Genomic DNA, 14,454 nt, shown 5'->3' on the forward strand with positions numbered 1-14,454 from the left:
TCTGATTCTATATAATCATATTAGTCACTGTGTATGAGAGTTTTTCCAGTGGTCATGTATGGATGTGAGAGATGGACTTTAAAGAAAGCTGAGTGCTGAAGAATTGATGCTTTTGAACTGTGGTGTTGGAGAAGACTCTTGAGAGTCCCTTGTTTTGCAAGAAGATCCACCCAGTCCATCCTAAAGGAAATCAGTCCTGAATATTCATTGGAAGGACTGATGCTAAAGCTGAAACTCCAATACTTTGGCCACCTCATGAGAAGAACTGACTCATTTGAAAAGACCCTGATGCTGGGAAAGATTGAAGGTGGGAGGAGAGGGGGATGACAGAGGATGAGATGGTTGGATGGCATCACCGACTCAATGGACATGATTTTGGATAAACTCCTGGAGTTGGTGATGGACAGGGAATCCTGGTGTGCTGCAGTCCATGGGGTCACAAAGAGTCGGACACGCCTGAGCAACTGAACTGAACTGATGAGAGAGTTTAATTTTTGTGTCTCTTATGTAGTGTTTTGAGAAAGTTACTTGATTGATCTTCAGTAGGAAGACTTGTTCACAAACTTAACCCTTTGCTTTATTTCCTGGGGTGTTTTAAGAATGTTTGTAAAATACTGACAAATCACAATCAGTAATAACAGAATAAAAAGATTTGAGGGACTTCCAAGTTGCCTTAGAATAATACTGACCTTAGAGTTTGTCCTCTCATCCTTGTGGACAACCGTACAGATTAGAAGGAAAGTAAATAAGCCACTTTTAGCTCACACTTTCAGCCTTACTGAAAGAAAAAGAATACTATGAACTTCAGATAATTTTTAAACATGAAATAAATACCAAATTCTAACAGAACTGTCTTTAATGTTTTAGACTTTGGGAGGTTTGAAAAACTATGTGGAAAAGAGGAGAGAAGATTTGAGGACTTAGTCTGACAAAACACCAAGAGAAAGGGAAAGTTTCACGATAAATGCAATATTTCTGAAAACATTCTAAGAGCTGGTAAATCATAGTAGTGGCAAGTACACAGTAAAAGACTTGAAAGTATGTGAGGCCTCATGTGGCAGTTTTGAAAAGGTATTGCTTCTGGGAAAGGAGATAGCCTTTGGAGATGTGTTGGAAAAGAATGAAGTTAGAGGCAGGAATTAAGATCCTACTGAAACAAAATAACTAAAATACATTAGACCCTTCTCCCTGCTTGGCCCTCTCCCCCTGCTCCCAAAACAAACACATATATATGAAAAGGGAATGTAACCTTCTTTATTCAGAAGGGGGCAGTCTCAAACTAGGAATCTTTTAAGCCACCCCAAACCTTTACTCTTTCCACAAAATAGACCCCACCAAAGTCAGTCTGCATCTATGCAGTTACTGTAATAAGAAAACAGAAAATGAGAATCAATACCTTTTGATTCGTGGTTATTCTTTTCCCACTACTAATTATAAAGCAGAAAGAAACTGCAGCACGATATTCCTAACTGAATTAGCCTCAAACCAAAAATGGATAAAAATTTAAAAACTAATAACACCAATAAAAATTAATTAAAAAATATTAACGGAAATAGCTTCCTCACCTCCCAAAATAAATAAAATTAAATTGATTAAACTTAGGAAAGAAATGAATCCTGAATTACAACGTGTTGAGTATTTAATAAAGACTGTTTAAGAAAGGAAAAAGAAAAAGACACAGCAAGAGAATGAAAATGAGATAAAGAAATAAAGAGTAAGAGAAAAAGTACTGAAATGGAAGATAGGCAAAGAAGATTCAATATAATTTAATTGAAGTTCCTGAAAAAGGAAAATAAAACAATGATACAGATCTTATATTTAAAACTATAGTTTTAAAAATAATTTGAAAGATGACTTTTTGAAAATGGAAGAAGACCTGAATCTAGATTTTGAAAGGTGCATTTTTGTATTGTAAAACTAACTTGGAATGGTCAACTCTGAAAAAGACTAGTAAGATTACTGGATTTTAAAAATGAAAAAAAAAAATTCTCACAGCTCTAGGGAAGAAGACCAGATTACTCATAAGGGCAAGAAAATTAGACTGGCACTAGACCTCAGCAACATAAAAAAGAAAAGCATCAGTGTAACTGCATTTTTAGTGCAAACCAAGGATTTTATATCCTAACCAAATTGTTTTTCAGGTATCTAGGTTGTGGAAAAACAGTTTTAAACATACAAGTACTCATTGAAAACTACACACATGACTCCTTCCAGATGAATCCATGAGTATTGCTCTGTCTAATTTAGTAGCTGCTAGCCACATGGCACCCCACTCCAGTACTCTTGCCTGGAAAATCCCATGGATGGAGGAGCCTGGTAGGCTGCAGTCCATGGGGTCGCTAAGAGTTGGACACGACTGAGCGACTTCCCTTTCACTTTTCACTTCCACTCATTGGAGAAGGAAATGGCAACCCACTCCAGTGTTCTTGCCTGGAGAATCCCAGGAATGGGGGAGCCTGGCGGGCTTCCGTCTATGGGGTCAAACAGAGTCGGACATGACTGAAGCGACTTAGCAGCAGCAGCAGCAGCCACATGTGGCAGTTTAAATTTAAATAAATGAAAGTTAAATAAAATGTAAATTTCAGTTCCTCTGTCACATTAGCCATTTTTCAAGTGCTTAGTACCCAAATATGGCTTATGGCTGCCACGTTGGGCAGTGCAGATATAAAACATCACCTTCAGTACAGAAAGCTCTATTGACTGTGTTGTCTGGAGAACGATGTTCATTCAACTAGGAGAAAACTAGGCAGACTTGGGCAAAATGTCTGATAATGAACTTTTAATACATTTAACTATAAATCTAAGATTAAAACAATGATAGGATAAGGACCAAAGAATAGTGTATGGACATTATATGGTCTAGTAAAATAGAATAACAATATTTTAATATGCTACAATTCAGTACAAGACAAATGAGGTGAACAAAATATATCAACCAATATCTGGAAGACCTAAAGAGCATAACCAGTAAAGTTGATTTTATGGCTTTATGCTCGGAGAAGGCAATGGCACCCCACTCCAGTACTCTTGCCTGGAAAATCCCATGGGCAGAGGAGCCTGGTAGGCTGCAGTCCATGGGGTCGCTATGAGTCGGACACGACTGAGCGACTTCACTTTCACTTTTCACTTTCATGCATTGGAGAAATGGCAACCCACTCCAGTGTTCTTGCCTGGAGAATCCCAGGGACAGGGAAGCCTGGCGGGCTGCCGTCTATGGGGTCGCACAGAGTCGGACACGACTGAAGCAACTTAGCAGCAGCAGCAGCATGGCTTTATGCTGAAGTTTACACCTTGAGAACAGAATATATCCTCTTTTGAAGTATGCATAGAACATTTATAAAAACAAAACAGTAAGTTCTATTAAGTAGAAATATTAAAACAACATCCTCTGGTCATAGTGCATCCATGCTAGAAATTAACAACAAATTCAAACCATAAAAAAACTCTTGCTATTTAAAATTTTAAATCTTCTACTAACTCTTGGTTGAAAGGGAATATAGAAATGAAAATTACAGGATTCCTAAAATACAGTTGCAAAAAAAAGTCTGCATATCAGAATCTATGGAGATTTATATAAAGCCACCATCAGAGGATAATCCATAGGCTTAAACAAATAATAATAAAAGATAAAAATGAAAAGTGAAAAATTAATTAAAATCCCAACTCTAAAGGCAAGAAAAAGACCATAAAATAAAGATAAAAGCAGAAAGTGACAAGATAGAGAACAGAAAACTGTAGATATAATTAACAAATCAAAATCTATTTTTTTAAGAAAAAAGTAGACAACTAGCAAACTTTAGAAGAAAGAAGCAAGGACTTCCCTGGCTGTCCAGTGGTTAAAATTCTGTGCTTCCAGTGCAGGGAATGCTGTTTTGATCCCTGGTCAGGGAACTTAGATCCCACATGCCATTTCATATGGCCAAAAATAAATGAATCAATAATTTTTTAAAAAAGCAAACATGAACACTGAAATAAGAAATGGGGACTTCCCTGATGTTCCAGTGGTTAAGAAGCTGCCTTCCAATGCAGGGAATGAGGGTTTGATCCCTGGTCGGGGAACTAAGATCCCACTTGCTGTGGGTCAACTAAGCCCACATGGTTCAACCAACACTCAGTGCAGCCAAAAATAAATGAATGAATAAAATATTTTAAAAAATAAGAAATGACAAAGAGGAAATGTCCACTGAAACAAAAGCAAGAATTTTAAAACCTCCATGTATTAGAATTGGCTAATTTCCTAGGAAAATGCAATTTGTCAGAATTGATCCAAAAGATAGAAAGTTTTATCAGCTAATTTTTATTTAGGAAATAGAGTAACTTATTAAGGAATTCCTCTGCAAGCAGTGCTGTGTCCAGATAGTTTCAAAGAGTTCTAGTAAACTTTCAAAGACCAGATAGTTCCAATGCTACATAAATTTTTCCAAAGCATAGATAATGAAAGAAGACTTCCAAATTCTTTTTATGAGGCAAACCTAATAAAATGCCATAAAAATAAATTTAAGAACTAATATCATGATTATCAGTGCAAATATCCTATGTAAATTATTAGCAAACCAAAGGATCGAACTACTGCTACATATAACATCATTAATGAACCTAAAAAAACATTATGCCAAGTGAAAGGAACCAAAAGATGCAAAGGACGACAGATTGTATGATCCTATTCATATGAAATTTCTAGAAGAAGTAAAATTATACAGATGAAGAGCAAATAATTAGTTACTTGTGATTTAGAGTGGATGTTGACTGCTAATAGGCATAAGAGAAATTGGGGGTTGAGGGAATTCTCATAGAACTGGATTGTGATGATGGTAGCACAACTCTTTAAATTTACTAAAATTCTTAAAACTGTACACTTAGCCTGAGTGAATTTGATGGTATATCTCAATTCTTGTTTAAAAAATAAAACCCAGTGGACACAGGACATGGAGGAATGTGCATATTGTGTGAGAGAAGAAGGGATGTTTAGTTCCTACATCTCAGAGGTGGTGTGGAAGGAAGAAAGAAAATAGTAGAGCAGAATAAATATAGAGAGAACATTTTATATCAGTGGTAGCATGTATAGGTGCTGAGACTCTTCTGCAGAAGAATGCAGCTACTTTTCCTCTTGTCCTTGACAAGTAGAATCCAAACAACCACTCCTAATTGTTCAAGATTAGGTAAGTCTTATTTGTCTCTCTGATTTTGAGGATTTTTTATTCTCTCTTGCAAGGATCTGTGTCTTATATATATATATGTATACAGAGAGAGGAAATCTATCCTTTTTAATTTTATGTATTTATTTTTGGCTATGCTGGGTCTTCACTGCTGTGTGGGCTTTCCTCTAGTTGCGGTGAGTGGGGCTACTCTCTAATTGCCGCGTATGGGCTTCTGTTTGTTGTGGCTTCTCTTGTGGAGCATGGGCTTTAGGCACGTGAGCTCAGTGGTTGCAACTCCCAGAGCACAGGCTCAGTACTTGTGGCATACAAGCTTAGTTGCTTTGCAGCATGTGGGATCTTCCCAGATCAGGGATCGAACCTGTATCTCCTGTATTGGCAGGAGGATTCTTTACCAGAGCTACCAGGGAAGCCTGGATCCATTCTTTATTAAGTGATTTCCTTTGCAACTTAAAGACCTCAAGTTATTGTTTGATCTCTATACAGATACGATGTTTGGAGAAACTATTCTACATATAGTAATCTGCCCTCTTCTAGTATTCTTGTGACTGTGTGGAGGAGCATAACTTCCTGGATTATTTTTTCCTGTAATCTTCTTCTAACTGAAGAATGTTAGGGGGTAATTTTTAGACAGATCTCTTTATATCAGTATCTCTTCATGGAAAGTCATCCTCATAGAATTCACTCTCTGAAGTTCAGAGAAAGCCCATGAGCTCAATTTCTTTCTTTTAATTTCTTTCCATTATATCACTAATATATATTAACAGATCCTTATCCAAACCCTTGGGACCAGAAGTATTTCTGAACTCAGATTGTTTTTTAATTCTAGAAAATTAATAGACTATGTTTGCTAGTATAGTATAAAGCCTGCTGAAACCTGGGACAGCACCCTGCAGGTGAACATATCCATATTGCTGCTTAACATGTAAATATTCATACTAACTAGGCTTAATAATCACTATAAATAGCCTCATTTCCAATTAAGTCAGGCTTTGCTATCAAATGAATTTGTGACAAACTTAAAGAACAAAACATCTTCTGGTTTTAAAAGCCTTTTTTGGAATTGTGTTATTAAACAAGCTATGTAAATTTATCTTTCTGTTTTCTTCTTTTAAAAAGTAGTAAGTAGTAAACAGAATGTAGTCTCACGTTAGGGAAATAATACACCAAGACAACTGGAGTTTGTCTCTAGAATGGATGATAATTCAAATTTTAGAGATCCATTAATTCTATTTACTATATTAATTGATTTAAGAAGAAAAACTACGTGATTATCTCCATAGATGTTGTAAAAGCCATTGTCAAAATTCAGCAACCATTTCTAATTTAAAAAGAAAAACTCAAGGAAATAAGAATTCACAAATCCTGTCTTAACATGGTAAGATACACAGATCCATCTTGAAGCTAGCATTAGGAATAGAAGCATTCCTAGAAGGTCAAAGCAAGGCAAGTATGCCTTTCTCCACGACTGTTTAAAGAAGTATTAGAGGTATTAATCAGTGCATTTCTGTGTGTATTTATGACCAAAAATCTATAATAACTACTTAATTGATATGAACTTTTTGGCATTGGGGGAAATTTTGCAGAAAGAATTGGGAACTTTGATGTTGTGTAGAAGTATATTAGGAGCAGATTGTTACAGGGGTCATTGTGTTCTGGCTCAGAGCCTATTTTAGTAATTTTTTAATTTATTCGGCAGATTTTTACTAAAAGTCAGTTATACTTAGTTATGTGTTAGTTATAACTCTCAAGCTTCCCAGGTGGTGCTAGTGGTAAAGAACCTGCCTGCCACTACAGGAGACGTAAGAAACATGGGTTTGATCCCTGGTTGGGAATTTCTCCTGGAGCAGGGCATGGCAACCCACTCCAGTATTCTTGCCTGGAGAATCCCATGGACAGAGGAACATGGCAGGCTGCAGTCTTTGGGGTCACAAAGAGTTGAACATGAATGACTGAAGTGACTTAGCACACACATAGCTCTCAAACCATTGTTCATTGGAGCTTAGAGTTTAGCAGGGGAAACAAATTAATCTGATAAATTTATAATTAAGTGTGCACTAACAAGGGCTTCCCTGCTGGCTCAGCTGTAAAAGAACCCGCCTGCAATGCAGGAAACTCGAGAGGAGTTGCAGGTTCAACCCCTTGGTCAGGAAGATCCCCTGGAGAAGGAAATGGCAACCCACTCTAGTATTCTTGCCTGGAGAATCCCATGAACAGCCCATGGGGTCACAAAAGAGTTGGGCTTGACTTAGCAACTAAACAGCAGCAACAATGTACTAACAGTGTGGTGTTATGATGGAAAGGTGCCAAGTGCAATGAAGAAGAATGAGGGAAGGTAAGAGTGAAAAACATTACGTTTTAACATCCCATGTCCCTGAGCAACTGCCAGTTCTTCCAGTAAGCCAGATTTCACTTTAGTCTACCTGCCCGTTTATAACTGCTTTGGAACTACCTAGTCCCTTTATCTTTTTCTTCCTTTTTGTTTATTTTTCTGCTATATTATACCCAAATGTGTACATTTTATGAAAGGAAGAGATATTCATAACAGATCAGTGGAAAAACAAAAAATGTCCTCTCATTATTTTTCTAATAGATCTCAGTAAAACTTGCTGTTAAGATGAGAGGGAATAAGAACCTAATGCTTGTTTTAAATAAACATATTCAAAATCAGCCCTGTATTGGTTTTCTACTGCTCCTCTAACAAAGTACCAAAAAAAAGGATAGGTTTATTATTTTGCATTTCTTTAAACTAGAATTCTAATACAAGTCTCAGTGGGCTAATGTCAACATATCTGTCCTTTCTGAAGGCTGTTGGGGGAGAGCCTGTGTTCCTTTCTGAAGGTTGTAGGGGGAGAGTCAGTTTCCTTGTCCTTTCCAGTTTATGTGGCTGCCCACATACTCTGTCTTTTCCATCTTAACTTGGTCCCTTTTCCCCCATCTTCAAACCTAGTAATTTTACATCTCTGACCGTTCTGCCATAGTCACATCTTCCAAAGTTTCCTGCTTCTGAGCACTCAGATGGTTAAGTTGTACACTGTTTCCTCAGTGTGGTCAGACGTCAAATGGATTAAAGAGATGTGTATCAGAACATATCTGTAGTCTGTTGTAACCTTGAAAAAGATGGTAGCATACCAAAATATTTGAATCAAGAGGTTCCAACCTGGTGAAATTCTGTTTATATGCTTGAGAGACTCTTTAAACCATGGTAAAATGCTGTGAGTATGAACATCTAGTTAGAAAATTCTAACTAGATATATTGGTGCATTTGACCTCTTTATCTGGTTCCATTACTAATTTGACTGCCTCAGTTTTCACTACGTATAGCCATAACCATGTCAGCAAAGTTGTTTTTCCCTGTTACTTGTTTTTCGGAATGCTCTAGACAATTCCTAAAAATGTGAATTTTATTTTCACTTTGATGTCTCAGACTTTTTAAGGGAGACTATGATGAAATGTTGGCTAGGTCACCCTTACATTAATTAAATATTTTATTCTCTGTGTGATTGAATCATTTATTTTGCAAAAGAAAGAAAAGGACAATGCTTAGATTCTTTTTTAAAATATTGTCAAAATTTCTAATCTGTATAATTCAAGGATCAATGAGTATTGTTTTGCTTTTACACATTTAGCATTTGTTTCTTAGCTAAAAGAACTCAACTTTCCTATTCTTGAATTTATTATTTGTGTCAATTTGAATAATATGTTATAAAATATGTACTTGCTGATAAATTGTAGTTTGTCACTGGTGAAAACTGGCTTACTAGCTAAATTTTACCAGTGTCCTCTTTAGGCGAGTGTGCCTCTTTTGATTCAACCATTTTCTCTTTGAATGAGATAACCTATTTCAAAATCTATATTTCTAGGCAAGTTGGTCCTAATCTGGACTCTCTGCCTTAACAAGTCTCATTTTCCATAACTCTCACACATGTACCTTATACTTAAGCTGTATCAGCCTATTAGCTGTTTTTAGTACTGTATATATTTTTATATCTCTGCTTGTAACCTCTTATTTGGTGAACTTGGCGTGTATGTCAGTCAGGACTCAGTTTAAGTGTCATTTTCTCTAGAAAGCCTTCCTTTTAAACCTTCCTCAGCCACTTGATAGAATTAGATGACCCACTGAATACGATGCATATCTTTATCACAGCACTTAATGCATCATATTTTATCTGTTTACTTTTTGATTTTCCCTTAATATTCATTAGTAGTTAAGAGGGAAAGTAGCAGAACATGATGTTGGAGAGATTTAGGCAGGGGCCAGATCACGTTGGGTCTCACCATAGGCCAGAGTGAAGAGTATGGATATTATTCTAAAAGCCAGTGGAGGGTTTTAGCAGGAGAGTGGCATGATCCTATTTGTGTTTTTAAAAGATCTCCCTGACTATCTGTGGAGAATCTATTTGTGGACAGTAAAAGTGCAAGCTGGAAAACCAGTCAACAGAGACTACTGCAATGGCCCAAGTGAGAGATGATAGTGGCTCAGACTAGGATAGCATCAGTGGAGATTGGTGAAAAGTGGATGTTCAGTTCAGTTCAGTCACTCAGTCGTGTCCGATTCTTTGCGACGCCATGAACCACAGCATGCCAGGCCTCCCTGTCCATCACCAACTCCCGGAGTCCACCCAAACCCATGTCCATAGAGTCGGTGATGCTATCCAACCATCTCATCCTCTGTCGTCCCCTTCTCCTCCTGTCCTCAATCTTTCCCAGCATTAGAGTCTTTTCAAGTGAGTCAGCTCTTCGCATCAGGTGGCCAAAGCATTGGAGCTTCAGCTTCAACATCAGTCCTTCTAATGAACACCCAAGACTGATCTCCTTTAGGATGGACTGGTTGGATCTCCTTGCAGTCCAAAGGACTCTCAAGAGTCTTCTCCAACACCACAGTTCAAAAACATCAATTCTTCTGCTCTCAGCCTCCTTTCTAGTCCAACTCTCACATCCATACATGGCCACTGGAAAAACCATAGCCTTGACTAGACAGACGTTTGTTGACAAAGTAATGTCTCTGCTTTTCAATATGCTATCTAGGTTGGTCATAACTTTCCTTCCAAGGAGTAAGCGTCTTTTAATTTCATGGCTGCAATCAGCATCTGCAGTGATTTTGAAGCCCAGAAAAATAATGTCAGCTACTGTTTCCCCATCTATTTGCCATGAAGTGAAGGGACAGGATGCCATGATCTTAGTTTTCTGAATGTTGAGCTTTAAGCCAACTTTTTCACTCTCCTCTTTCACTTTCATCATAAGGCTCTTTAGTTCTTCTTCACTATCTGCTGTAAGGGTGGTGTCATCTGCATATCTGAGGTTATTGATATTTCTCCTGGCAATCTTGATTCCAGCTTGTGCTTCTTCCAGCCTAGCGTTTCTCATGATGTACTCTGCATATAAGTTAAATAAGCAGGGTGACAATATACAGCCTTGATGAACTCCTTTTCCTATTTGGAACCAGTCTGTTGTTCCATGTCCAGTTCTAACTGTTGCTTCCTGACCTGCATACAGATTTCTCAAGAGGCAGGTCAGGTGGTCTGGTATTCCCATCTCTTTCAGAATTTTCTACAGTTTATTGTGATCCACACAGTCAAAGGCTTTGACATAGTCAGTAAAGCAGAAATAGATGTTTTTCTGGAATTCTCTTGCTTTTTTGATGATCCAGAGGATGTTGGCAATTTGATCTCTGGTTCCTCTGCCTTTCCTAAAACCAGCTTGAACATCTGAAAGGTCACGGTTCGCGTATTGCTGAAGCCTGGCTTGGAGAATTTTAAGCATCACTTTACTAGCGTGTGAGATGAGTGCATTTGTGTGGTAGTTTGAGCATTCTTTGGCATTGCCTTTCTTTGGGATTGGAATGGAAAGTGGATGGCTCAGCATGTATTTTGGAGTTAATGCCTATTGGACTCATTAATGGATTAAAAGTGGGAGTTGGAAAAAAGGAAAGATTTTCAAAGTTTCTTTTCAGGTTTCCAGTTTGGACAACTGTGTAGAGAGAAAATCTGGCATTGTTTTGATTATGTTGAGTTTAAAATGCCTGTGAGACACTAAATGAAGTGCTAAGTAGGCATTTAAATACATGGCATTGGAATTTTAGAGGTGAGGTGTAGACATCATTGTTATAATTGGTATTTGAAGCCATGGGAACTGATGAGATCCCCAAGAGGATGAATATATTGAGAGAAAAAAGCCCAAAGATGAACATAAATACCACAGGTTCATCACCAAAGGCAGAATCTGGCATCCTGACATGTTTTAATTGCCATATTTAAAATTTTAAAATGCTTTAATTTCCCATATTTGAAAATTGAGAGTTCCCATAAAAATTCAGATTTTTGCCTTCTCTTGAATAATTTGAAAATGCAGCATCACTAAGCCTGTATTTCTATGCAGGAGCAATCAGCCTAAGCTCTGTTCTTTAGTATGGTCTGTCCAGTTAAGCACAGTCTCCACACTGTTTCTTACTTTTTTTTTTAACTTAGCATGTTTTAGTCAAATATCTCTCTAGGCACTTGAATTTACAGACCCTGATTTACATGTTAAGGATAGAAGGAGCCAACAAAAGAACCTATGAGGAAGCAACACCAAGATAGGAAAACCAGCAGAACAAGGTGTTACAGAAAACTAGAGCGGAACACGTCTTGCTTATTAAATACTATTAAGAGATTGAGGAGGATAAAAAGAGAGAAGGGCTTTTTCAGTGGTGTGAATAGATTTGAGGAAGGGATGGGGAAGAGAGGTGAGGAAATGGAGGCAGTTTTTTTGAAAACTCTGGAAAGTGAGGAAGCACAGGTAAATGGGACAGGAGGTATTAGAGACTTTGTGCACAGTCCATTAGCCAGGTGGCGATGGTGATACAGGAGAGAAAAGTGATAAAACATGAAGTACTTAGAGACCAGGTGGTGCCCTAGACCACAAGAGCCCAATTGGCCTTTGCATGGAAGAGGCGTGCTGCTGTGGGGACAGAGGGGAGGAGCGCCCTGGGCCTGAGGTGATGGCAGCACAGAACACTAACATATAACAGTGAGAATCAGCAGTGTTCACACAGAATCAGAGCGTTGTTTTAGGTTGAATATTTAGACTCAAACTGTGTGTTTGTTCTGCGTTTTCTCTGCCTGTGAATCTCTCTGACTCAGATGTTACCTTGCCAGGCAAGGCTTTCTGTTCTGTTGTCCACATTATTCCCAAATAATATTTTTTTTCTCTTCGATACTCATTTATTTCTCCTGTTATATTTTCTCAATTCATTCCTCATTTTCCTCTACTAGTCATACACACATTCTTACTTTAATGTGAAATGCTAGATCATGGAGAAGGAAAAAGAGAAAAAAAGGGATAAAGAAAAAAAAATCAACCAGTCACCAAACACTTAATAAGTGTTCTCTATGTGCCTGGTTCTGTGCTAGCTTCTAGAGATTCTATCAGTTCAGTTCAGTTATTCTGTCGTGTCCGACTCTTTGCAACCCCATGGACTACAGCACGCCAGGCCTCCCTGTCCATCACCAACTCCCAGAGTTTACTCAAACTCATGTCCATTGAGTCGGAGATTCTTTAGTGAACTATAGAAACCTGGACCATACTTTGTCTTAGAATCTTTGAATTTAACAGTGATCTTTCACTTTGAAGGTTCAACAAGTCATTGATAGGCCTTTAAAATATAGGTACCAGCACACCCACTGAATCAGGAGTTTCTGGGACAAGGTCCTAGCAGTTGTAAAGATCTTGAGGCAAAATAGTGTTTTCCAAAAACTGATAACTACTGGTGTAGCCAAACATTATTTCTTAGATGCCTTGTATGGTTGACTTAACTGGGGAGAAAACAGAGGAAGATTTAAGTTAGGACGTGCCATTTAAAATGGATCTGGCAGGTACTGCTCAGGGGAGGGAACAAGAGATATAAAAGAGGGAAGCCAAAACGGGGCAGGGCTACTCCTGTAGGGGTTGGTCTACTCTCACGTCTCAAAATGGTTCTGCTTACTGCTTGCCCAGTAAATCTTGCCTGCTTGAGTTGTAAAAATAAATAAATAAAATGGATTTGGGATATACACTGAAGTATTAAGAGGTAAAGGGACATGATGCATCCAGTTTACACAGATGTTTCAGAAAGATAATAATTTATATATGCATATGTAAATTATTAAAGTTGGTAAATCTGAATAGAGCATATACAGGAGTTCATTAGACTATTCTTTCAACATTCTAAAGTTTGAAATTGTTTGACAAGGTAAAAGCTGAAAGGAATGAAAATCACAAAATAAATTGGATCTAGAAGTTACATGAGATTTCAGTAAGCAGAGACAAAGGCTAGTGGCAGGTGGTGGTGGTTTGGTCAATAAGTCATGTCTATCTCTTGCAAGCTCATGTACCTGCCAGGCTTCTCTGTCAGTGAGATTTCCCAGGCATAAATACTGGAGTAGGTTGCTATTCCCTTCTCCAGGGGATCTTCCCAACCCAAGGACTGAACCCACATCTCTGGATTGTAGGAAGATTCTTTACCGCTGAGCCACCAGAGGCAGGTAGGATTAAATAATGAAAGGGATAAGTGTTCCAGGCTGAAAGAACAGGGTAAGCTGTGAACAAAGGCAGAACAGATTAGAAGATGATAGTGTTGAGATGAGAGAAGTAAGCAGTCAGGTGTAACTGAACTACAAGTTCGGTAAAATGAACTGAATGGAGCCAAATTAGGAAGCTCCATGTATGCCTTGCAAGGAGTTTAGTCTTTATCATTAAAACTGACAGTCATCAAGTGGGATGCTCATTCCCCAGGTAGTGAGAAAAATGATCTGTTGGTGCAGGAAGAAAGCTGTAACTCCTCTATTTGTATTTATTTATATCATTTAAAAATTTTTTTTCTATTTTACATGTTTAAAAATATATGTAGTATCTTAACACAGCAGTGTGTATACAATTTATAAATAAATACACATATATGGAGTTCCTAAACAATTTTTTTTGCTATCAAAGTTAGGAAACTACTCCTGTAAACATTTTCCTGCCTTGTAACCACAGTGATATTTTTTTAATGCAAAAGTCAGTCCTGTTCATCTGTGTGTGCACTTATGTATTTGTGTATGTGGATGTAGTTTTTCAAAGACTTACTTTGTGTTTTAGGATGCAGTTCAAATCATAGCATGACTTTAAAAGTTCTTCTCAGTTTACTGCCTGCAAATCATGGCAATATTCTCACTGGATGCAACAATGTTTATAGTTGAAGCCAAGCTCTTTTACATCTTTAAGTGCATTGTCATTCCTTTATGTTGGATGATCCTTCTACATAGAATGATCTCATTTTAAAAAGTTCTTTTCACCTATT

At 37.7% G+C, this 14,454-nt stretch overlaps 1 protein-coding gene across 8 annotated transcripts in view; it reads left to right on the top strand.

The window, feature by feature from the left end:
- The window catches only part of ACER3 (alkaline ceramidase 3), a 161,765-nt gene that overhangs the window by 55,234 nt on the left and 92,077 nt on the right, over positions 1–14,454 (top strand). The window lies entirely within an intron of this gene.

The sequence above is a fragment of the Bos grunniens genome, chromosome 15 (genome assembly GCF_055505025.1).
Source record: "Bos grunniens cultivar Pamir isolate PY7600 chromosome 15, Bosgru_T2T1.0, whole genome shotgun sequence".
NCBI classification, from domain to species: Eukaryota; Metazoa; Chordata; class Mammalia; order Artiodactyla; family Bovidae; genus Bos; species Bos grunniens.